The 23,682-nt window shown below is 46.2% G+C and overlaps 1 pseudogene across 1 annotated transcript in view; it reads left to right on the top strand.

Moving 5' to 3' along the window:
• Nucleotides 1-21,582, top strand: part of LOC776391 — a 37,047-nt pseudogene extending 15,465 nt beyond the window's left edge. Inside the window, exons 2-4 of the transcript XR_005842574.1 lie at nt 9,961-10,400; nt 12,997-13,296; nt 21,376-21,582. The product of XR_005842574.1 is annotated as a CBP80/20-dependent translation initiation factor-like, transcript variant X1 (transcript). The remainder of the gene's footprint in view (nt 1-9,960; nt 10,401-12,996; nt 13,297-21,375) is intronic.
• The last annotated feature ends 2,100 nt before the right edge of the window (nt 21,583-23,682 follow it).

Here is a 23,682-nt window from a genome sequence, read left to right as displayed (position 1 = left end):
CAGGGAGGTGGTTGAGTCACCATCCCTGGATGTGTTTAAAAACCATTTGGATGTGATGGCCATGGAAATGATTTAGCGGAGGGTTGTTAGAGTTAGGGTAGTATGGTTAGGTTGTGATTGGACTTGATGATCTTTAAGGTCTTTTCCAACCTGAACAATTCTATGATTCTATGATTCTGTGATTATTCACACATCTCAACTTGCAAATGAGGATGCTCTTGAGGTACACAGGGTACATGATGCAGGGGCAAAAGGACTGTTTCTGCAGAAGAAACACATTGCCATGATGAAGAGTATATGGCAACTGTCCATCTGATTCAGATTGGAAGGAAGATCTGCCATGTCATGGAGTTATCTCTAGGTCTGTGTTCGTGACAGGGGAACAGCAGGCCCACAGGCCCACCAGCCCAAAAGAAGGGGGCGGGGGGTGGGGGGTGTCAACAGTTTATGGGCTGGTTTGACCTGGTTCCATGACTAATGGGGCAGGGGGACCCACAGACCCATGCCCTAGGAAAGGGGAAAGGGGAAAAGGGGGGAAGGGTAGGGAGATGGGAGATGGTCCTAAAAGCAAAATAATGGCAACAATCTGAGGAGGAAAGTTAATTTACTAAATATGATATCGGAATGCAAGATAACACAATATAATACAATATAATTGGAATTGAAGCTAATAAATCAAATAAAATGAGAGAGAGAGTGTCCAAAACCAAAGGCCTTACTCTAAAGCTGAAGGCGAGAAAGCTAGGGAGCACGCACTGCCGAGACGAGCAGCAAAAAAGAGGGCAGCCTCTTGACTTGTGAGCAGTTTTATCTTTCCCTCTGAATGGAAAACGGAAATGCAAAGTCCTCTGGGATATGTAGTTCTTCTTCTCTTCTGAGAACCAGGTACCCGGAAAATCAGCAGTCCATGGAACTGGAGCATTAACTCTTTAACTCCCAGTGCACTACATGATGTTATGATGTTGAATACTGATAACAAAAATCATAAAACCTTGACAGACTGCCACCTAAGGCAACTGGGCTTTGGTAGTCCAACCCCATCCCTGTGCAATTATAATAGCAGAAGGTCCAGCAGCTCCACAGAAGCCATCTGAAGATCAATCAAGTTTGTGTCTAACATGAGCCCTGGACTTTTTTTATGATCTTGGCAACTGACATGACCTCTGTACTGCAGACTAAATTTAACCTGAATTGCCCAACTACCAGTAGACTTTATGGCATCAGGAGGCTTTTGTGGATTGTTTTTCTCCATCCCTGTAGCTGACTGAAAGACCTACATCAGCAGGGCACTTTACTATTATTAAACCTCAACAGAAATTGAAATCTGTTGGATAAGCTTGGGGTTTTATAATGTTATTTTACAGGAAGCAAAATAATTGATCCAGCAAAAAGTCCAGGAGAGCTTCAGTCTGTGCCTGAGGTAGAGGGATGCCTGATTTCATCAAAACTCAGTATTTATTTACTTATAGTTCTCCACTCTCCTTTTCTGCTGTTGCCTGTTCTTTAGAGCATTAATGAATGGGAAGTAGGAGCTCGTGATTCCAGTATATCTGGGGAGAAGATTAGCAAACAACTGCTCTTGTGTCCAAGGCCATGAAGAGCACATGGGAGACCTCATTGCAGTTCTCACCTTTAGCAGAGACTGTTGGGATTCACCTCCAGGATCGCAGTTGCTATTTTGTATGCCAGATCATATTGTGAAACCTGCACCAGGATGAGCTGGGAGCCAGACAAAATGCCATAGGGCATTTCCAGTGATGCTGACATCTGGATCCTACTGTACTGTCCATAACTAGGTTGACTTCATAGTCCTACAGCTCCTCATGCTTTACAGCTCCCTCATGGCCCTACATCTCCTCATGCCCTACAGCTTCCTCATGATGGCCTGCAGCTTCTGGAGCTCATGAAGCATTGGGACACCTCTCTCAGCCATGGGGTTTGGGTATGTGTGCTGTGTGGTCCCTGTGTGTCCCTTCCAACTCAGGATATTCTGTGACTCTGAGCACTGAGGCAGTGTCTGGCTGGAGGCTTCAATCCTCCGTGCCGTCCCATCTCCTCCATGCCCTCCTGGCTGCTGATGGCAGAACATGGAGCCACCACAGGGGTACTCCTTGGGGACTCAGAGCAGATATCCCAAGCCCATCAGGGACATCCCATCCAGGAGCTGGACCAGCACTCACACACACAGAAGTATCCAGAGACAGTCAGCACTCTCTGCCTGTATGCCATGGAAACAGCAGTGGTGTACCACATGTCAGTGAGGTGTTAGTTGCATACAGGCAATTTACGGACAGATCATTGTTTCATTTGTTTTGATTGTCTGAAGCATCGCTGTGAGTTAGTACACTAAAGTAATTGTCTGAACTGCAGGTCCCCAGAGGCCAATATTGTCTTGGTGATTTGTTCCTAAAAGGGCTCAGCTGGGTGATTGCGTTACTGTGGCTTAATGAATGGCCACGAACACCGGCGCTGCTAATTTCCCATGCTCCTGGCAGTGCGTGCAGAGCATTACGCTGCAAATCCTACACCCAGCCCTGAGATGGCTCACTTTATTGAATGGTGCCACAAGCTTAAGCACATGCACGCTATGGTGCAATATCACTTTCCATTTGCAATCAGCTGTGCTCACGCAGTGGTGGACTGCAAGAAGAGGAGCTACCTTTGGGCATGCCAAAACACCTTGGCTCCATGATCATAGCCTGACATGATCAGTGGACGTGGTGGGGATGGGTCAGGGTTGGACTTGGTGGTCATAGAGATATTTTCCGATCTTCATGATTCTGATTCCATGATTCTATGACTATGAGGCTAGATACCAGGGGGAGCATGGGGAGAGCAGACTCACAAACGGTGCTGTGTCCCTGCAATGCTCTCCCCTTCTCCAGGAGTTTGCAACGTTTGTGCCCCATAGCTCCCGATTGGTTTTCCATTAGTAAATTTTTTCCATGTGCTTTGTGAACCCGTGTAAACTCCTGGTACTCATAGTTCCTATAGCCTGGCTGCATATAGCTTACATAATACCATATACTATATCAGTTTAACTGTGTATTATGTGAAGAAATAATCTTCTTTTGTTTATTCTGAACCATCCTTCTTTTGGTATCACAAGAGTTAGCCTCGAAGTGCTGTGTGCTGTGCCTACCTTTTCTCACCAGCTGTATCCACAAAGCAGGAATCAACATTCAAGACAGGTTTTGCTGTTATGCAAGTGAGACCAATGCAGTGGTGCCTGCTCTGGGATCACCCATCACCCAAGGCATTGGGGTTGCCTTGGTAGCTGGTGTTGTGACCTGTTTATTTTCAAGCAGCCTGCTTGGAAAGTCCTCGAGAAGAGTCACGGTGGAGTCACCTCAGAGTTGTTTCCAAGAAAAATGGTCAGAAATGAAACCACCTCAGCATGCTTTCAGCAGAGCATCCCCATTTCCATGGAAGACACCAAGGCCAATGTGGTGAATGGACTGTGGTTGCATCTTCCCCTGCTGCAGCCCTTGCAGCCAACCTCTGGTGAGCAGATACCCCCAGCACCTTTGAGCCTACTATCAAAATAGCTTTCTCTTTGGTGAAGCGTTTCCAGCTCCTCAATGCCGAAAATGCTTTTATTTTATGTAGAATTCTACCCCAAATGTACAGCAGGAGAGCATCTATCACCTTTCCTTCTCCCTACAAGCCGTATAGGGACGTTGGCCCCACAGACCCAGGGCCTCCTGGCATGGCCGCTGCAAGAAGGAGTTGCCAGCTCCAGTTGTTTGGGCTCTTGTTGCAGAAACAATCTTTCTGTCTGATCCCAGTTAGCAACTGATGTTTGCAAAATAAAGAAGTCAAGGCACTGGAAATACTTTCCATTCCCAATCTTGTCTCTGCCCAAAATATTAGTGTTAAAAATATTGCATCTATTATATGCAACTAATATCTCTGCTGGCACATAAATCACCCAGGGATTTTTCATCTCCATATTAACAAAAAAAAAAAAAAAAAGACAAGTGAACTCCACTCTATTTTTGAATATTTGTTAACTGTTTGGTTTCCATTTCTTCCTACTAAAGCCACAGTGGTCTGTCTCCAAGGGCAAGCATTTCATGCAATGATGATGTTTTGTGAACCTGCTTCCCTGTGTGATGCGATGGCACTGCTCTGACCATTCCCTGTGCTCCAGATCATTCCAACTTAAAGCTGGGGGTGCTGGTCCCCAGCCAGCAATGCTCCACTGGAGCTGCAGAAGGTAATCCAACTCCATCCATCAACCTGGACTTCGTGTTCCCATCCACATCCACCATCAGGCAGGCTGGAAAACTCATCTGAGAGAAAGTCAGTTTTTGGAGAGGATCATTCCCTGACACAACAAGCATTGGTGGTAGCATGAGAGAGGAGGCAAGGATGGGAACAACAGGAAGCAATTCTTCTTTTGCCAGTGGGACAGATGTACTGAAACATGCCATTTGTGCAAGTCTGCCTTGGGATCATCTTGGTGTGGGTTTACATGTTATATCTCTTAGGATTAGCTGATCTCAGGATAACCAATTAGTCCTGGTGTATTTTTATTGGAGGGAGCCTGGAATCTGGGATATAAACTCTTTTATTGCAAAGCAGTAAAGGATGAATCTATATCCATTCAGCTCACGTTCTTACCAGTAATCCAGGATCCATCTATGTTTGTGCTCAGCAGATTTTTGGGAAACACTCCATGCCGTGGTTATGTTTCAGTTTTGAACTACTTCAACTAAAATGGGTTAAATTCCTTGTAACTGTATTTCCTTATGATTTTCATGTAATTTTTGCTAGAATGTTTACAGTACGCTAAGAATCCAAAAACATAATTCCAAGCAAAGTAGTCTATGAAGAAAACCATTTCTGAGCAATTTCTACATTCCGACACTGGTGATTTCTACATCCATCTGGGCAGTCAGCCTTGAGGTCTGGGGTTTTCTTCCTGACTGGTTGCTCGCTTTGTGCAATGGGTCATGTTTGGACATCACTAATGTTTTGTGGGAGATCCAGCAAAGTGTTTAAAGAGCTGTTTTGGAGCTCATGCCATCTGTATTTAGGGTGTCTTTCCCAAGCTGGTGTTGCAAAACAGCTATTTAAATTCCTCCTGAAGGTTCATTTCCATGAAGCCTAGAAGAAAATAGCTGACTCAGGCAGCCAGGCTTTGCAGCTTGTGAGGACTTCCATGTGACTTTGGAAGTAGCAAGATTTGCTCCTCAGTGCTCAGATGGACTTAGCACATGTCCTTCCAGTACAACGAGGCCAAATCAATCAGCATCCCATAGCAGATGATGATGCATTCTGTGAGGAACCACACCTAGCATCAGCCCTACACCATTTTTTGTCTGTATTCCTGCATGAATTCCTTGGATTTCTCTATATGAGGCCCTCCAACATTTCCCTTTTATTTTATGGCAAGTCTACTTCTGTTGTAAAGATCAAACATAATCATTTCTAGCAAACAAAGAAAGACGTGATGTCCTCCAAAACCAAGAGAGGAGTTGTTACCATGTGGGTGACTTTTCTGAAGACTTCCCAATGCCTCTCCCAGCAGTCACATGCTTTCACTGTGAACCTTGTCAAAACCATCTCTACCCCCCAACACTGTTTTTGTTGGCTGTGCTGGTCTTCTGGAGTTCATTGTATGTTTTCAGAGATGTAAGGCTTAAAGTACATGTTACATCTAAAATATTCAAAGACGATTTTAGAACATGATCACCACCATCTTGAGGGACGTAGTCAGTGGACACAGTGGAGATGGGTTGGGATTGGACTTGAGGACCTTAGTGGTCTTTTCCAACTTCAGTGGTTCCATGGTTCTATGATTCTATGGTTTTGATCGGTGGATTTTCTATGCTTTCAAAATACCCTGTCTTCCCAGATGCTTGGGTTGTTTCTAGTGATTGGGATAGACTTGAACTTTAGTGACAGAAAGGCATAAAATAAGACAGAAAGGCATGTGTGAATAAATCCATTTTTGTTTTCAGAAGTGAACATGACATCTTGTTCCCTTCTCATCTGAGAAAAATGCAAACAAAAATAAAACTGGATCCCAGTGAATCCAGTTTGAGAGAGAAAGCCAAAGGGAAAGCACACAGAATTCCCATGTTCTTCATGCTTCGAGCTGGTGGTTGTTGCTTTCTGAGGGATTTTGAGGTTTTTGATTAATTTGTGTGGAAGCATCAAGCCTACTTGAGTGTTTCCCACTTTCAGTAATAGCAAGGATAGAACATAGCCATGGCTGGGCTGGGCTGGGCTGGGCTGTAGTGCTCCCTGCACTGAATCATAATAATATATAATGCTGAGCCCATACAGCATCAGAGCCCATACAACGTGAGATAGCACCTGGAGCACTCATCCTGCCAATCCACCTGTTAAAGTACTTTCCAGGCATTTTCAGGGTTGGGCAGGTTGATGCATTCCACCCATAATCATGACCTCCAAGACCTCAGTTTCCCTCCTTCTCAATGGAAGATTACTGTGGGATTTTCAAATGAAGGTGAGAAAGAGGAAAGGAGAGAGGCGGCCTTACAACCCATAGAGCCAACCCTGCAAATCCTCCATTTGCAGCCACATCCAGAGCTCTTCCAGCTTTGAGGGGTTCCACAAACAAGTGGGATCTGATGTCCCCATGGGGGTGGAAGATCCCACAAAGTCAATTTTGGCAGCAGATCTTAATCCCTTGCAATGGCAATTGCTGATTAACTGCAGTCTGTTCAACTTCACTGGGTGAATTCCTCAAGTTCCATTGGAGATAGAGCTCCTTACCTCTCCATATTTCCAGGAATTGACTAAGCAAATCTGCACGCAACCACCAGGAGAATGTAACCCTGTGCTGTCCTACAGCATTTGACACTCCAGATGAGCAGTGGTGGCTCTCAGAGGACATGTCTAGCTCGGGGGATACAAGCAGAGCTGACTAGACAGAGCAACTGTGTGTTAGACCACAGCTGTGTATGTCTGGAGTTATTTTCCCCAGCCTTGTGTCTTCCAGCCTCTCTCCTTGGGAGCAAACAATGTAGTCAAACTTGTAGGAATCCTGTAGTTCTGAGCATGTAGGCTGGTAATCACTGAGACAGATGAAGCCTTAGATTTGTTTGCATAGGCTCCTCCAGCAGAGCAAACATTTGTCAGATCTAAATTCTTTTGAAAGGTATCTCATTTTGTTAATTAAATAAAATCATTGAAGAAATGACGGCACAAATCCTACAGTACAGTTTCCAGCTTGTCTATCCCAACTGTCTTCCCTTGGTTTTTAATACTTCTGCTATTTCTTTGTAACTCTCTTTAGTTTCCACATTGACTGATGGACAAATTCCCAGTCCCACTGAACCCAGTGGGAGTTCTGAGCTGAATCAGAGCTGTCAGTGAAAATAGTTCTTCAACATTAAACAAACAGAGGCAACAGGTAGGAAAATGGTGCCATCTTTGGATATTTTCTTGTAGCTGAAGAAATCCAATTTGCCTTTCCATGGTATAGAAAACCTCTGGGTACAGTGACTTCAGGCTGCAGTAGCTGTCACTGCAGGGTGCATCTATGCAGCAAGAGTGAAGGGATGACCACATCCCTGGGTGCTCATTGGTTTTCCCCGGGCTTTGTGTTCTGTTGAGGTTTTTAGAAGTTCATCTGCTTGGGAAGAGGCCGATGTCATCATCACTGGGAAGACTGAAGATGTGTGTCTTCATCCAGAATTTTCAACAAAACATTTGGGTGAGGTAGATGGGGAAACTTAATTTTCTACCAAGGCTACCAAGAATGAACACTCTGGAAGTTATGCCCAGAGGTGTAGGTGCCCCAGCTCCTTTGGCTATGGTGCTATCTCCAGGACCAGCATCTCTCGTGAGCCAGCCATCCAATCTATGGATCCCCAAAGTCTTCAAGCTGTGAACCCCTGCCCCAACCAATGGGAGGGACCCAGCTACGGGTCATCCTCATTCTCATGCCCATCATATTTCTTTCTCCAATCTCTCATCTCACCCCCTCTCAAGATCTCAGCCTTGGGAGCTCCTCCACCATGGCTATTCACATCTGCTGGACTTTGCAATGCTCTGCAGACATAAAAAGTTTGAATTTTGGGCCCCATTCTCCTTCTTTTGGCTTTTTTATTCTGCAAAGAGACCTATTTCTTCATGGCTTTTCTTCTTTGCTGGGTGTTGGGAAGATGATAGCACAGAATGAGTATTTGCCAGAACGCCGGATTATTGTCTTGACCCCAGGCTGCTGCCAAGTCACAAACACTGCTTCTTGTTTGCCATTCTCCTTTCTTTGCCTGTTATTTATTGCTGTTTTTTTTTCATCTAACTTGTTTAACTTTGATGTTTTCGATCCTATGGTCAGGGACCGCAGAGCTTTAGCTTGTGTTCATGTTTACTCTGCCCTGGCCATGTGAATTTTGCCTTTTAGCTGTCCTTGTTGCCTTTGCAACAAGTCCTATCTCATTGTTAAAGCCCCAAACAACTTTCACATTGCACATGGACTTGAGTGTGATTTTTTTCTATCTGTACAACTTTTATCATTTTGGTGCAATGTTTGCAATCTAAATACATGTGATCAAACACCCAAGACTGAAAGTGCACCCAGTTAACTCTGACGCTGAAGACAAGAGAAGAGCAAAACCACAATGAGGGAATGCTGAATTGCATCAGCAGAACTCCTGGACATTGGAGCATGTGAAGGCTTAAGGCTTGATAAGACATACAGCTAACTCTTATTTTGAAATTCCCTTTTTAATAAGCATTGCTCTTTATGCATTTTACAAAGTGGTTTATATGATTGCATTGCTGAGAGGAAACAAAGAAATGCCAGGAAAACTTTATGTGAAGAATTTGTACTCATAAAATGCTCGTAGGCTCCAGCAAACAGGAAAGCTTCCCTCATCTCCTTTTCTTTCTTTGTTTGTTTTTTTGTTGTTGTTGATGTTTGTTTGTTTTTATTCCCTGCCATTCAGCTTGTGAAGAAAACATGCTGAATATCTCTGAAAACCAGATTTGATGGTTTGAGACTGAACACAAATTCCTTCCCCTGCCACTGAGAACCCAGGTGTCCATCCTGCCATAGCCAAGCACCAGCCCTGTGCTTTGTGCTGGAAGCCAGTTGGACTCCCAGCACAGGATTGGAGCTCCTGCAGCTGCCAAGGAGCACAGGGTGGAGGGGCAGCTCGGCTGACAGCTGGATCTGGGGGTGGCTTAGCCACTGACCGTTGTGATGGTTTTGTGATTGACCCCTTGCTGCACACAAGCGTACTCAGTGCTCTGCTACGGAAATTAAAAAACCCAAAGCTTTGCCCTTTGGGGTGACAGAAGCCCCTTACACTTCCTCCACTGTTTCTGCTCATGTATGTGTGTGTTGCAAGCCCTGACAATGTTGTCTTGACAGCCTGCATGGAAATGTGTGAAGTTCAGTGGGAGGGTGCAAGATGCTCTGGCCGCATCTGCTGGCAGGAATTTCTTCTCACTCCAGCTTCCTGGAGGGGGATCAAGAGGAAAGTTCCCTTGCTCTGAAGCTGTTGTTTTGCAGCTTGGTACATCATCTGAGGAGTGCTGTCACACTGGGCAGATCACTGAAGTCTTCCCTGGCACAGTGTGGAAGCAAGACGCATCTCATGCAGAAACACAGGAGAGATTTTCCTGGGAGCCAAAATCATATTATCGTAGAATCCTAGAATCGCAGAATGGTTGAGTTGGAAGAGACCTTAAAAATCATCAAACTGTAGAATGGTTGAGTTGGAAGGGACCTTAAAGCCCCCCCAGCCCCACCCCTGACATGAGTTGGATGCTCCCTACCAGTTCAGAACACCTAGGGCTCTATCCATGGCCTTGGGTACCTCCAGGGACGGGGGCACTGCATGAATGAAGCCATTTTGTGGGTAAATATGGTTTCTATTACTCCTCTCAGAAAAGATCTCCCTCATCCTTGTAGCTCCTCTGCTACCAATCCACACAGGAAGGATGTGCTAATGTCTTCCTTTGACTTTCCAGGCGACAACAGAGACTTCCTCGTGGGAACAAGTCCCAGCAGCACACAGACCATCAGCAAGGTGGCACTAAACACAACAAAGACCACCAGAATCTCTACCGAGGAGGCCAAGCCCATCCCTCCTCAAGTAGACCAGGCCACCACATCTACAGTCAGAACCAGCGAGGGTGCCAAAACCAGAAGCACTTGCCCAACAACAAAGAAACACACAGGAACACCAGAGACTGAGAATCTGAAAATTGAGCACACCTCTGCCTGCACAGGGTACAGTCCTGCGGAGACACAGCGTGATCCAGAGGTGGTAGAAAAGCAGTTCCAGACATACAGCCCAGAGGTGGATACCAAGCAGAAGGACAGCATTCATGAGTGCATTGGGGAAAGGCCCAAGATCAACTTGCTTCAGTCTTCCAAAGACAGGCTGCGGAGGAGACTAAAGGAGAAGGTATTATTTCTTAGGGGGAACTTTGGCTTTCCCTTTTTCCAAGAGCATGGCTGTTGACCATGCTCCATGCAGAGGTGAACTGGGCTCGGGGGACCTTTCCATGAGTGCATACAACTTCTCTCGATCTCCCAATGTCAGTTTTTCTCTTCAAGTGTCCTTGTGCTTCTCAGGAGGCCCTTTATTGACACAGTGTTAAGGCTCATTGGATGAGGTTGCTCCCAATTGGAGTTTTCCAAGAATTATAGAATCATAGAATGGTTTGGGTTGGAAGAGACCTTTAAGATCGTCTATTTCCACCCCTCTGCCATAGGCAGGGACACCTCCCACTAGACTAGGTTGCTCAAAGCCCCACTCAGCCTGGCCGTGAATGCTTCCAGGGAGGCGGGCAATCCACAACTTCTCTAGGCAACCTGTTCCAGTGTCTCCTTCCATTCTCACAGTAAAGAATTTCTTCCTAATATCTAGTCTAAATCTACCCTCTGACAATTTAAAGCCATTTCCCCTCATCCTGTCACTACCTGCCCTTATAAAAAGTCCTTCCCCAGCTTTCCTGTAGGCCTCTTCAGGTATTGGAAGGCTGCTATAAGGTCTCCTCAGAGCCTTCTGTCCTCCAGGCCAAAGAACCCCAACTCTCAGCCTGTCCTCATAGGGGAGGTGCTCCAGCCCTCTGATCATCTTTGTGGTCCTCCTCTGGACCCGCTCCAACAGCTCCATGTACTTCTTGTGCTGGAGGCCCCAGAACAGGATGCAGCACTCCAGGTGGGGTCTCATGAGATCAGAGTAGAGGGGCAGAATCACCTCCCTCAACCTGCTGGTCACACTTCTCTTGATGCAACCCAGGATACAGTTGGCACTCAGGGCTGAAAGCGCACATTGCCAGCTTGTGTTGAGTCTTTCATCAACCAACAACCCCAAATCCTCCTCTGGGCTGCCCTTAAGCCATTCTCTGTCCAACCTGTATCTGTGCATGGAATTGCCCCGACCCCGATGCAGGACCTTGCACTTGGCCTTGTTGAACTTCATGAGGTTGGCATAGGCCCACCTCTCAAGTCTGTCCAGGTCCCTCTGGATGGTATCCTTTCCCTCTAGCGTGTCACCTGCACCGCTCATCTTGGTGTCATCTGCAAACTTGCTGAGGGTGCACTTGATCCCACTGACCATGTCACCTACAAAGATGTTAAATAACACCTGTCCCAGCACCAATCCCTGAGGAACACCACTCATCACTGGTCTCCACTTGGACATTGAGTCGTTGACTGCAACTCTCTGAGTGTGACCATCCAGCCAATTCCTTATCCAGTGAGCGGCCCATCCTTCAAATCTATTTTTCTCCAATTTGGCAACCAGGATGTCATCAGACAGAAAGATCAGGAACTCTTCCATCACAGGGAAGGATGGGGCACATCAAGCTACGACATGGGCTCTCCCTCCTCCGCAGTGATCTCAGCTGGCTGCCTCCAGTCTACAGGGCTCATGCGCTCCCAAAGTGGTCAAAGTGCAACTCAGATTTCTTCTCTTGAGATTCTCTTTTCAGACTGGAAAATGCATTTGTGGGGGTATCTGCAATTAGATTTTTAAATTTTGCAGCAAAAATAACCTGAACATATACAATTCCATGGGAGTGCATGTTGTGAATATATATCTTTGAGTGCATGTGCATTTACTATTTATGTATGTGGCACAAGGGGGAGGAAGAGATTTTTTTCATTATTTTTGTGTTATTTAAGGCAATGGGAGTAGATCAGAGACCTTCGGAGTATTCGCTTCAGTGCCTGTCTTGTGCATTTAGAATCTCGTAAGAAAGAAATCTCATAGGCACTCACTGTTGGGTATGCTTAATCAATACAACCGCTCTGACGGTTAATGCTGGAATTGTCAAAAAAATTGTTCCAGACTTGCATTGTGCAATATGTGTTAAGACTGAACTACAGGAGGATAGGGGAGCAGACCAGAGCAAGCAGGAAAGCAGGATGCATGGGGAAGGAAGGACAAATGCTAGATTAAACGGTAAAAAGAAGCAGTAAGCTCTATGGTAACATGAAGTAGAATGTGTAACAGTCAAGAGGCAGAAAAGTTGAGTTTTTCTAATGCCTGGAGCATGTGACATCTTTGACCTCAATTTAAATCATTAAATATACTTTAAAATGTAGATATTTTTTAGGATGGTTTATCTGAGCATTTTGCAAATACAAGTGCACTTTCAAAGTCAAGGCAAAAAAAAAAAAATCTCCATTGTGACCATGTTCCAGACAGGAAGCTGAGCAGCCATGTCCAGAAGCCTGGCTGGGACTGAGAAGGTGGTCAGGGGGATCTGACCTGGACATCCCAGCTCGGAGCTTTGAGCACATCTCCCGGAGCTGTGGAGGAAGAATCTGGGTTTGGGTACTGAGGGAAACGAGGAAACCAAACATTTCTGGGTCGGGGTTCATTCACTGGTGGCTTTCAGTGCTGAGATGAGGATGCTCTGATTTTTCTAGGTCTGTTTATATGTCTCCCCAACCCCTTCCCCCTTTGCACTTTGTGAAAGGACAAGGATTGACCTATTTGTTTTCTCCTTGTGTAACAGATGCCTTGTCTTTCCCTTTTCATGGACCAGGACAAAGTCATGGTGAAAACCACCCATCCTGAAAAGAACAAAATGGACAAATTAATTGAAATCCTTAACAGCATGAGGAACAACAGCAGTGACGTTGACTCCAAACTCACCACCTTTATGGAGGAGGCTCAGAACTCCACCAACTCCGAGGAGATGCTTGGGGAAATAGTTAAAACCATCTACCAGAAAGCAATGACGAGTCGCAGCTTTGCTTCCACGGCCGCCAAACTCTGTGACAAAATGGCTCTCTTCATGGTGGAAGGAACCAAGTTCCGGAGTCTGCTCCTCAACATGCTGCAGGTAATGAGATGGAATGATATGGTTAGGGGCTTGTAGTTTCACCCCACCTGGTCCTACCAAGGTCCATTTAGGCAGGAGCTGAGCTTTTACCAAATTCCTTTCAGGAATCTCAGGTAATGAGAAGTGTTTCTCCAATTTTATTTGTGCCAATCCTTAACGATTAGCTGTCATCTTCTGCCATCTCCACTGCCTCTGAGGTCTGTGGGCAGCAGCATCCACAACAGCAGTGCACAATTGGGATAATTGTTGGGTTGGGTTTTTCTTGTTTTTTGGGTGGTTTTTTTTTTTTCAGAAACGAAAACTAGAAATACGCATTTTAAGGAAAATGTTTCTGGCAAGAGATTTTAATATGGAAATGAGAGGAAAGCTGATAGCCAATAGTCTGGTAGGTTCTGTTGTTCACCAGGTTCTTCACCAGGGCTCTTTAGTTTGCTGTGCTAGTGATCATTTTTTTATCACAGGCATGTCTTTCCATCGCCCTCTCCTTTGGTTTACCTATTGTGTGCAGTAATTCTGGGTCCTCCAACCAGGATGCTCAGCTATTTCTTTTGACGTGCTGATCTGGATTAATAAATGAGCCTTGAAAAAGCCAACTTGTATTTCTTCTCAAGGGTTTAGAAAGTCTAACTGGATCTGACTTGCTTCTAGGTCCAAGGAGATACAACTCCAAGAAGAGTTTATATCAGGTAAGGGGTGATGTGGAGATGTTAAGCAGTCCATGCAAGGCCACTTGTGCAACTCACAGGGACACACAGTCTGAGTCCAGGTTTTCCCATCTTATATTTGTGAGTGCCCCATCCCTGGAGGTGACCAAGACCAGACTGGATGGCACCTTTGGTGGCCTGATCTGGAGGAGGCAACCAGCCCACGACATGGGGATAGAGGTCAATCATCTTTAAGGTCCCTTCCAATCTAAGCCATTCTATGATTCTATGATTAGAGATTTAATATGTTGGAAGTGAAGCCTGGTGAGATGTGCAGGGAGAACTATTCCCTCAATTGACCAGAAAGCCAACCGCATACTGGACTACATCAAAAGAAGCATGGCCAGCAGGTCAAGGGAGGTGATCCTACCCCTCTACTCTGCACTGGTGAGGCCTCACCTGAAGTACTGAGTCCAGATGTGGAGTCCTCAGTACACATGGAGACATAGACCTGTTGGAGTGTGTCCAGAGGAGGGCCACAAAAATGATCCAAGGGATGGAACCCCTCTCCTATGAGGACACGATGAGAGAGCTGGGGCTGTTCAGCCTGGAGAAGAGAAGGCTCCAAGGAGACCTGAGAGCGGCCTTTCAGTATTTAAAGGAGAGTTACAGGAAAGAAGGGGACAGACTCTTTAGCATGGTCTGTTGTGATAGGACAAGGGGAAATGGTTTCAAGCTTAAAAAGGGTAGAGTTAGGTTGGATATAAGGAAAAAGTCTTTTCCAGTGAGGGTGGTGAGGCACTGGGAAAGGTTGCCCCGAGAGGTGGTGGATGCCCCATCCCTGGAGACTTTCAAGGCCAGGCTGGAGGGAGCTCTAAGCAACCTGATCTAGCTGTGCATGTCCCTGTTCATTGCAGAGGAGTTGGACTAGATGACCTTTAAATGTGCCTTCCAACTCTAAGGATTCTATGGTTCTATGACCAAGGCTGTGCACAGGGACCAGCACACCCTGAATCCATCCCTGAATCTAATACTGTGTTAGGTGAGAACACCATTTTTGGAGCATCTTTGCAACCTTACACTTGAGATGCAGCTGGGAATGGATGTGGGCACCATGGGCACACTGAGGTGGGCAGGATGGCTCCTTCTCCACCCAACAGCCAGAGCATCATTGGAAAGGGGTCTCTATGGCTAACAGATGCTCGGGGAAATATTGTATTTCCTATGGTCACAATGGAGAAGGACTTCTTAGGTTCAGTTTTTTGGCTGAGCACCACATAACCAATACATTTTAAATATTAGGAGGTTTTAATGCTTGGTTATTAGGTTATTTAGGTTGCATCGTTATCTAGTCTTGGTTTGTGGTGATGTTTAGCAACAAGGGAAACCAGCAAAGAAAGAGCAAAGTAAAAAATGAAAACCACTTCCAGCAGACCCAGTGTGCTGACATGCTGCATCATCATGTGCAGTAATTAATGGATTCACGTCCAGCTCATTGTGGCACGAGTGCAGGATAAATAATAGATCTCATTTCTCCAGAGAGTCCCTGAGTGCTTCCCAGGAGCATGGAACCCAGCTTGCCATGCTCGGGGTGCAGGGACACCTGTGCCTGCTTTGGAAAACTGCAAAGAATTCAAACACAAATGAAAAAGTACTTCATTTTGATAGTGAAGCATTTTGATGTTCTGCAAACAGTTGGTTCTTTTTTTTTTCCAACCAAAAGAATCAGTGCATCCACACAGATTTGTGGCATCCTTTGGTCAGCCTCAAATCAGTGTTTTTGTGGCACATTCAGGTTTGGAGATGGACCCCTGACCAGGGAACAGAAGCTGTGAAACTGGGGAATTGGCAGTCCTTAGAAAAATCCAATATTGCCAAGCTCCAGCCTTAACCTCTCCATCATCAGACAGATGTTTTCCAACAGCTATTTCTTGATCATTTCCCATTAATTAAAAGCCTCTAATAAAATGTTTGCTCTGGGGCTGGATTTTTGTCTCTCCAGCACCTTTCAGACTAATCCGATCCCCGGATTAAGGAGCTTACTGCACCAGGGTGTGATAAATTCGGATTGCAGTGCCCCCTGAGCTGTGTTCCCCCATATGGTGCTGGCAGATGCCTCTGTTTTGAAAGACTGGGCAGGGCAGACTTGTTTGTTCCTTTTGTCCAGGAGCAAAATGACTGAATCCCCTCCCTGCAGACAGCTCCTCTAAAGAGCCCCTCCTGGCTGGGATAGGAACAATGCATTTAGGGTGCCAAAGTCTCACAGTGTCTGTCTTGGTGTGAAATGAGAGGATGGATGTTGGGAACACCCTGGGTTAAGTTTTTCCCTCTCTATGTAATCTGGTCCCAAATTTCAACTTTGCTGTTGAGTTTGGATGCTGGGAACCCATCAGGATGCTGTGGGGTGGGTGGCTGGGCAGCCTTGGGGAGATGTCACTGACGCCAAGCTCAGTGCTGGACTTGGTTTGCTTTGGAGTTTCTCCTCATTGCGTTTGGTTTGGATTTCTCCTCATTGGGTTTGATTTGAAATTTCTCCTTGTTGGATTTGTTTTGGTATTTCTCCTCACTGGGTTTGGTTTGGGATTTCTCCTTGTTGGGTTCAGTTTGGAGTTTCTCCTCATTGGGTTCAGTTTGGGATTTCTCCTTGTTGGGTTTGGTTTGGAATTTCTCTTTGTTTGGTTTGGTTTGTTACCAGGAGTGATCTAGGGCTATGTGAGCCCCTGGCATAGACACAGCTGAACTGGTGACCTTTGGGGATGATGATATGGAAAATGTCTTGGTGGATACATGTGGTTTCTTTGCCCCTCTATAGATCCCTTTGTAATTAATAAATTGAAGCCTCCTGCAAGAGATTTTTACTTGCCAGAGCTTCAGCTCCTGGCTCTTGCTGACCATGGTGCTTTTCTCTTTGGTGGGGAGGTGTTGAGCAGCATGCCACAAACCCTCCACATGTAACATAAGTTGGAGTATTCCTCTGGTGAAATCTCTGTGCTCTTTATAGCTGAGATGTGTCTGCATCTGAGCTATGCAGAGCAGAGTATATTATTAGAGAGGACATCACTGGGGCTGTAATTGTACACTGCTCCCCTTAGCAACCCAGCCAACAACACGTCAAACAGAAGGCTGATACTTTCCTTAATAAAAAAAGAAAGAAAAAGAAAGAAAGATATGAAAGGTACATCCTTGCACAGCGCCCAGCACAACCCCTCACAGGGCTCACAAATGCACCTGGCCCTAGATGAAGCCTCTAGAGGAATCTCTAGATACCTTGGAGCTAAGGGCCAGAAGGGCTATTGCTATTGCAAGCCCTCCTGCATACCCAATTCCATGGTCAATTGCATACCCAATTGCACACCCTACTGCATACCCCACTGCATACCCAGTTAGTTACATGTTCACAATCTCATGGAGCAGGTGTGCGGTGTGCATAGGTGAGAGGCAAGATGCTCTACAAATTACTTTTTTAATAAAGAAGGGTGGGAGGAGCACTGGGAACAATGCTATCTGGCATTGCTGGAAACTCAAGACTGATAGCACCTCCAGGCCAGGAGCACCAGGAAGTGAAACTGGAGACAGAGAGCTTGCAGTATGTGTAGGGTATGAACATTGTCACCCGCATCGCCTGGGTAACCCTGGAGAATGTGTTGGCCAACATCACCTGGGTCTCTGCTGACTCTCAGGACCCTGTATCTCCCAGCATGTGGACACATCTCCCTTCCAACCCAGCCATTCTGTGATTCTCTTCTATGATACCAATGCTGTTGAGCTTTTTTACCCTCCGCAAGAGAAATGGAGCAAGATAACAGGAAATGTTGGGATTTACTTTCGGCTGCCCCTTCTCCCTCTTCTGCTTTCTCTGTGCACTCAGAGGCTCATTAATGAAGATTTTCACACTATGCTACCTAGTAAGTGGTGTTTGCTGTTCCTTGTGGCTCTGCTGGTCTGATTCACCCTTGTGGCCATCTCAGAGTGTCACTGAGACGGTGCTCCGAGATCTCTAGCAATGTCCAGATCAACAGCATCCACCCCATAGATCCACGAGTGTCTGCCCCACATATACTCCCCATAGATCCACAGGCAGTCACCCTATAGATCCATGCTTGGCCACCCCATAGATCCATGCAACACTTGCCCCATAGATCCATGTGCAGCTGCCCACTGGTTCAATAGGGCAGCCATGTGTGGATCTATGGGGTGGTTGTGTGTGGATCTATGGGGTGGATGTGTGTGGCTCTGTGCAGTATTACATAAGAAGTATGGATGGGGCCTTATTTTCTAGAATCGCAGAATCATTAAGGTTGGAGAAGACCTCCAAGACCACCAAGTTCAGGATTGTCCAACCTGTGGCCTGTGGGCCATACATGGCCCAGCACAGTGCACACTGTGGCCACCCACTGCCCTGTGCCACCATGGTTGCAGCTCTGCCCCTCCCAGCAGACCATCCTGGCTTCTCAGCACCAACTGAACATTGGTGCACTATTAACCTTATATAGGCTGAAAACAGAGTATGGGGTGCAGTGCAGTGCTGACTCAAGTTATGGCAAATATTTGTATGCATTTTGATTCATTGGCTAAACACAGTCCTGTGCTTTCTGTTTTGATAGAGGAATTCAAGAACAGGTTTCAAGGTTGTCGAAAAAATCATTTTTTTATATATATTTGTGACTCCATTTTCATTCCACATAAATACATGACCTGCAACTTTTAAATGAAATGTATAGAGTTGCAATCAAATATTCAACTCAAAAAACTGATCATGGCTCTCTACTGGACTTCTATAAGCTCTGTCTTACCAGAGACAAATATCCCTCACTTCACAAATACACCTCATTCATGTCATCGCTTTTTCGCAGTACATACATTTGGGAACAACTGTTTTCAAGGATGAAGTACAGGAAAAGTAAAATTTCATCAAAAATCTCTGATGAAAACCTTGAGACTTCACTGAGAATTGCAGCTACTTCCATCGAACCAGCCTGATGTGTTGGTTTCACAAAAACAAGATCACATATCCCACTAGTTTTATGGTTTTGTTGCTCTCTTTTTTATATGTTTTAATTTAAAAAAATAATTAAAAAATAAGTTTTGTTACTTATATACATGAACTATCTTATATATTTTATGGGGGCTGCACCAAAAGTAATGTCTCCTGTTTTATTATGTTGGCCTACGACTTCAGAGCTGGATATTGGTGGTATGGCAGTAGAGGTTGAATCTTCCCACCAATATTCAGTTCCATTTTGCTACCACGTGACAGATGACAGAAGAGGGGCAGTCTGACAGAATGGCATCTGACATGGAAGTGTGTATGCAGCAAAGGTGTGTCATTGAATTCCTCCACGCAGAAAAAATGGCACCCACTGACATTCACCAATGCTTACTGAATGTATATGGGGACCAAACAGTGGATGTGAGCACAGTGAAGCAGTGGGCAGTGTGTTTCAGCAGTGGCAACAGCAACAGTGGGTCACCTCCACTGGGGCAGACTGTTATGACCTTATCACTCTCTAGAACTACCTGAAGGGAGGTTGTGGTGAGGTGAGAGTTGGCCTCTTTTCCCATGTAACTAGCGATAGGACTAGAGGGAATGGCCTCAAGATGCACTAGGGGAGGTTCCGGCTGGACATAAGGAAATACTACTTCTCTGAGGGACTGGTTAGGCACTGGAGCGGGATGCCCAGGGAGGTGGTGGAGTCACCATCCCTGGAGGTGTTCATGAAACGTTTAGATGTACTGAGTGACATGGTTTAGTGGGGAAATATTGGTGATAGGTAGATAGTTGGACTGGATGATCTTAGAGGCCTTTTTCAACCTTGGTGATTCTATGATTCTATGTTTTTTTCCCCCCTTTTGTAGTATGGATCTCCCATGCATGTTTGGAGCCCTGGGAGCAGCTGAGCCTCTGTCTCAGACAGTCAGAATAAAGGGAGATGAAATGATATAAGCTTCTTTATTCAGTTCTGGAGTTAAGATGTTGTGCAGCCCACACTGGGAACGCACTGTTGAGAACGAGCTTGTCCTGCTCTCTGGTTTTCTCCTCCATAGTGTCTACTGATTTTTAATACCAAGGTGTTGAGGGATGGCTCCACAGCCGAGGGGGTCATGGGTCTCTTGAACAGTTGTACGAGCAGAACAGGCCTAACAATTGGCAGGAGATACAGATGGAAAAGTACTAACTCGTTATAATGGCTGTGAGCTCGGGTGCTATGTGCACAACCCAGGCTATGAGACCTTGAAGCTGCCAAAGCAGGAAGACAAACTGAGGCTTCAGTTAAGATAAGGGGGTAGCTCGCCTGGGAAGAGATTAAGACAGTGGAATGGTATGAAAACATGCCTGACCAATGGTATTGTTAGGCAGGGGGCTTTTCGCAATGCTCCAACCAATTACAAGCTGACGCACGTTCGCCATGATCTATATATGTGTGTAAGTAATGAATAATAAACGGAGACTCTGATGCACTCATATTGGGTCATGTCATCACTCCCCACGCGGCTCGGACAGCGAACGGACTAGATTCCGGTTTCAAACCCTTGGGGGTCCGCAACACCAAGGCAAGGTCACTATGGATACAGATAAGTGATATCACATGGGGCATCTTGCAGAGGAAAGTGCTCTTGGCTCTGAGTAGCACGTGCTCCTGTGCCATCCACATGGTGTTGATGCCTTCTAGAAAGCGTTCTATTTGTTTTTCCATTTTCCTCCTTGCTCTTTGCCACACACCTCCGACACACCCACCCCTTCTCACTTCCTGCATTTGGGCAAAGCCTTTTTTTTCCCCTTTCTGGAGAAGCTACTTTGCTCTCGATGTTGCTCCATAAATCATGATGCTCTCATAATCCTTGGGCCTGGCCACCATCGGGCTCTAGAGCAGGGTGACCTTTCTATATCAAGACTGTGCTCCCCTCATCTTCTGGGCACATCATTTTGTGAGACCCCAGGGAGTGTTGGGACATTGGGTTGGGGATGAGTTGAGTGAGTTGAGATATTGGTTGGTGTCTATGGGTTGGTCAAGCTATGCTGGACCACGAAACCCAACCCATCCACTAGCACTCATCACATTCCCCGTGTGTTTGTGTTTGAGCTCCTTGTGCTTACTGTTGTTCAGTGTTGGTTGTGCACTGGGAAAAAAAGTCCCTGTGTCCATCCAAGGGGAAGGGCAGGGCAAGGGAGGCCACCACCACCATGAGCTGTGACATTGTAGAGGTTGGAGTTGTTTCTGTAGTACCTACTTTCTGGTGGCTTCACGGTGTTGAAATCCCAACTACTGTGCTCACACTGAGCCATCTCCCCATTGTTATCAAAGAGTCAGTCTGTCTGCTTTCCTCCCCCACCCTGAGTTTCCATTTCCTCCCAATTCTCCATCCAGTCAGCTGTCACCTCTCCCTGGTGATGCAGTTTTGCTGATGCAGCCCACTGTCTCCATCCCTCTTGCAGAAGGATTTCACCATGCGAGAGGAGCTACAGCAGCAGGATGTGGAGTGCTGACTGGGCTTCATTACCTTCCTCTGTGAGGTCTTCTGCACCATGAGGAGCAGCACTGGGGAGCCCTTCCAAGTCCTTGTCTGCCCCATCCATACCTGCCTCAGGGAGGTAATGCCATCAGAGGTTGTCCTTGTCCAAGCAGTTGAGTTGCAGTGCTGAATTGTCCATGATTTGTAGATGTGGTGGTGATGGGTTGGGCACGGTGGGGATAGATTAGGGTTGGACTAGATGATCTTAGTGGTCTTTTCCAACCTTAATGATTCTGTGATTCTGTGTTTGCTCTGTTATTCCTGGAGGCTTGCTTTCCCCAGATGAATGTTTCTTACCCTAGCAGTACGGATGCCTGCACAGACATTTGGCTTTTCCTGTCCAGTGTGATTCTGCTCATGAACACCACATGCTCCACACAAAACTCCTTTCTCAAAGGGTTGATAAAGCCTGACAATTGGGACTGCAAATCCAATGTTTAGGTTGGCACATCCCACCATTGCAAAAATCCCCACCAGAGGAGCTAAAAAAGCTTCTTAAAGGCAGGTGGATGCCCCCTCCTTGGAGGTGCCTGAGGCCAGGTTGAATGGCGTCTTGGTCAACCTTGATTGGGTGGGGGGCAGCCAGCCCACGGCAGGGGTTGGAACTGAATGATCTTCAAGGTCCTTTCCAACCCAACCCTTCTACGGTTCTGTGATCTTCAAGGACCCTTTCAACTCAACCATTCTATCATTCTATGATTGGAGGCATTCAAGCCAATGAATGGATGAGACAGACAGGAGGAGGAAAGAGAGAGGGGCAAGCTCCCCATGCCATTTCTCCCACATTGTCAGCAGTACTCCTGTTGGCTATAAATAACTCACTGCCAAATATGTTCTTTGCTAGACCTTGAGCAAGGAAAGGAGGGGGGAAAAATTGCTGGGAATGACTTTTTGCATGCATGGAAAATTTTCTCTGAATGTAAATGCATGATAAACATTTTATCTTCACAGTAGTACTGTAGGCAGAGTTCACAGACAGTGACTGTAACAGTGAGAAACTGTCAGGACATTGCGATGAGGCACATGCATCTCGCAGAGGAGGTAGAAGAGGGATGCTAAGAACAGTGGAACTTCCCCAAAATCTCTGCCCACAGCACTACGTGTCATCTCATTGGGAAGATCTCAGCATTCTCCTTGCTTCCTATCACAGCCACAAAACCACTCAGCCCTGGTTCTCTTTTGTAATGGGACAGCTCTGTTCAAGTGGTTCCATTTGTTGGAGGTGAAGGCCTTGTAGCTCAGCTGATGTGAGTGAGTCAGGGCCATCCAGCTCTCCATAATGCCCCAAAGTGACTGGCCTGTGGCTGCAGGGCTGAGACCTTGGTTGGGTTCTCATAGCATCATAGCATCCGTTGAGTTGGAAGAGACCTTCATCCACCCATCTTCTGGCAATAAATCAGTACTGGTGTGAGATAACGAGATACCATCTCTGCTCTGCCTATCCTTCCAGCTTTTCTTGCTTTTTAGCTTCTCTATTTTTTTCCCCTTTCCTTTATGGCTTTAGCAGACTCAGCCAAAGGTCAGCAAGGGAATGAGGAAAGGAAAGGTTCCTGATGGCTGCAGCAGGAATGCTTCTTCCCTTCCCTTGCAAAGCTTCCTCTCTAGCTCCTTTCCTTTCTCCCAATAAAAGCTCATTAACACCACCACTAATTACAGAGCTGGTGTGAAGCAAGGTGCCACCAGGATGGAAGCAGTGTGAGGACAGTGGGGATGAGAGCAGGCATTCTGTCAGAGCAGAGGAAATTTGGGTCATAGCATTGAAGAAAGGGAATAGGTTGCCCAGCCCCAAGGTTGACATAATAGTCAACTTGGGGTTATGGAGAGGAGGGATTTTCAGGAATAGTCCCTTTGGCAGATGAGAATCAGAGAACAGTGGCAGCCACCAAACATAGAGAGCTTGGGAAAATGAAGCTTTGAGCAGTTTTAGGGCATTGTCCCCACTCCTGAGCTTGGTGGCTGCAGTGAGAGAGATGTCCCGCTGTGGTCTTCCAGCCCCATGGCTATGTGGTCCCAGCTCAATTCCGAAAACTAAGATAAATTGGTCTCTGTAAATCCCCATTGCCCTGAAGGATGACAAGGGTGACAGTGCTGACATCCTCACTGCCCCAAAGCCTCTGCCCCACATCCAATGTGGAGTGCTCTTCTCCAGTGACATATCGCTTCGCACATCCTCTAAAGCCAATTGACTCAGCAACAAAGGGACTCTGATACTTGCAGACAATCACATTTG

This window comes from Gallus gallus, chromosome W (assembly GCF_016699485.2).
Source record: "Gallus gallus isolate bGalGal1 chromosome W, bGalGal1.mat.broiler.GRCg7b, whole genome shotgun sequence".
Taxonomy (NCBI): Eukaryota; Metazoa; Chordata; class Aves; order Galliformes; family Phasianidae; genus Gallus; species Gallus gallus.
Note: the sequence above shows the minus strand (reverse complement) of the source record. Positions and strands in the feature narration are given on the sequence as shown.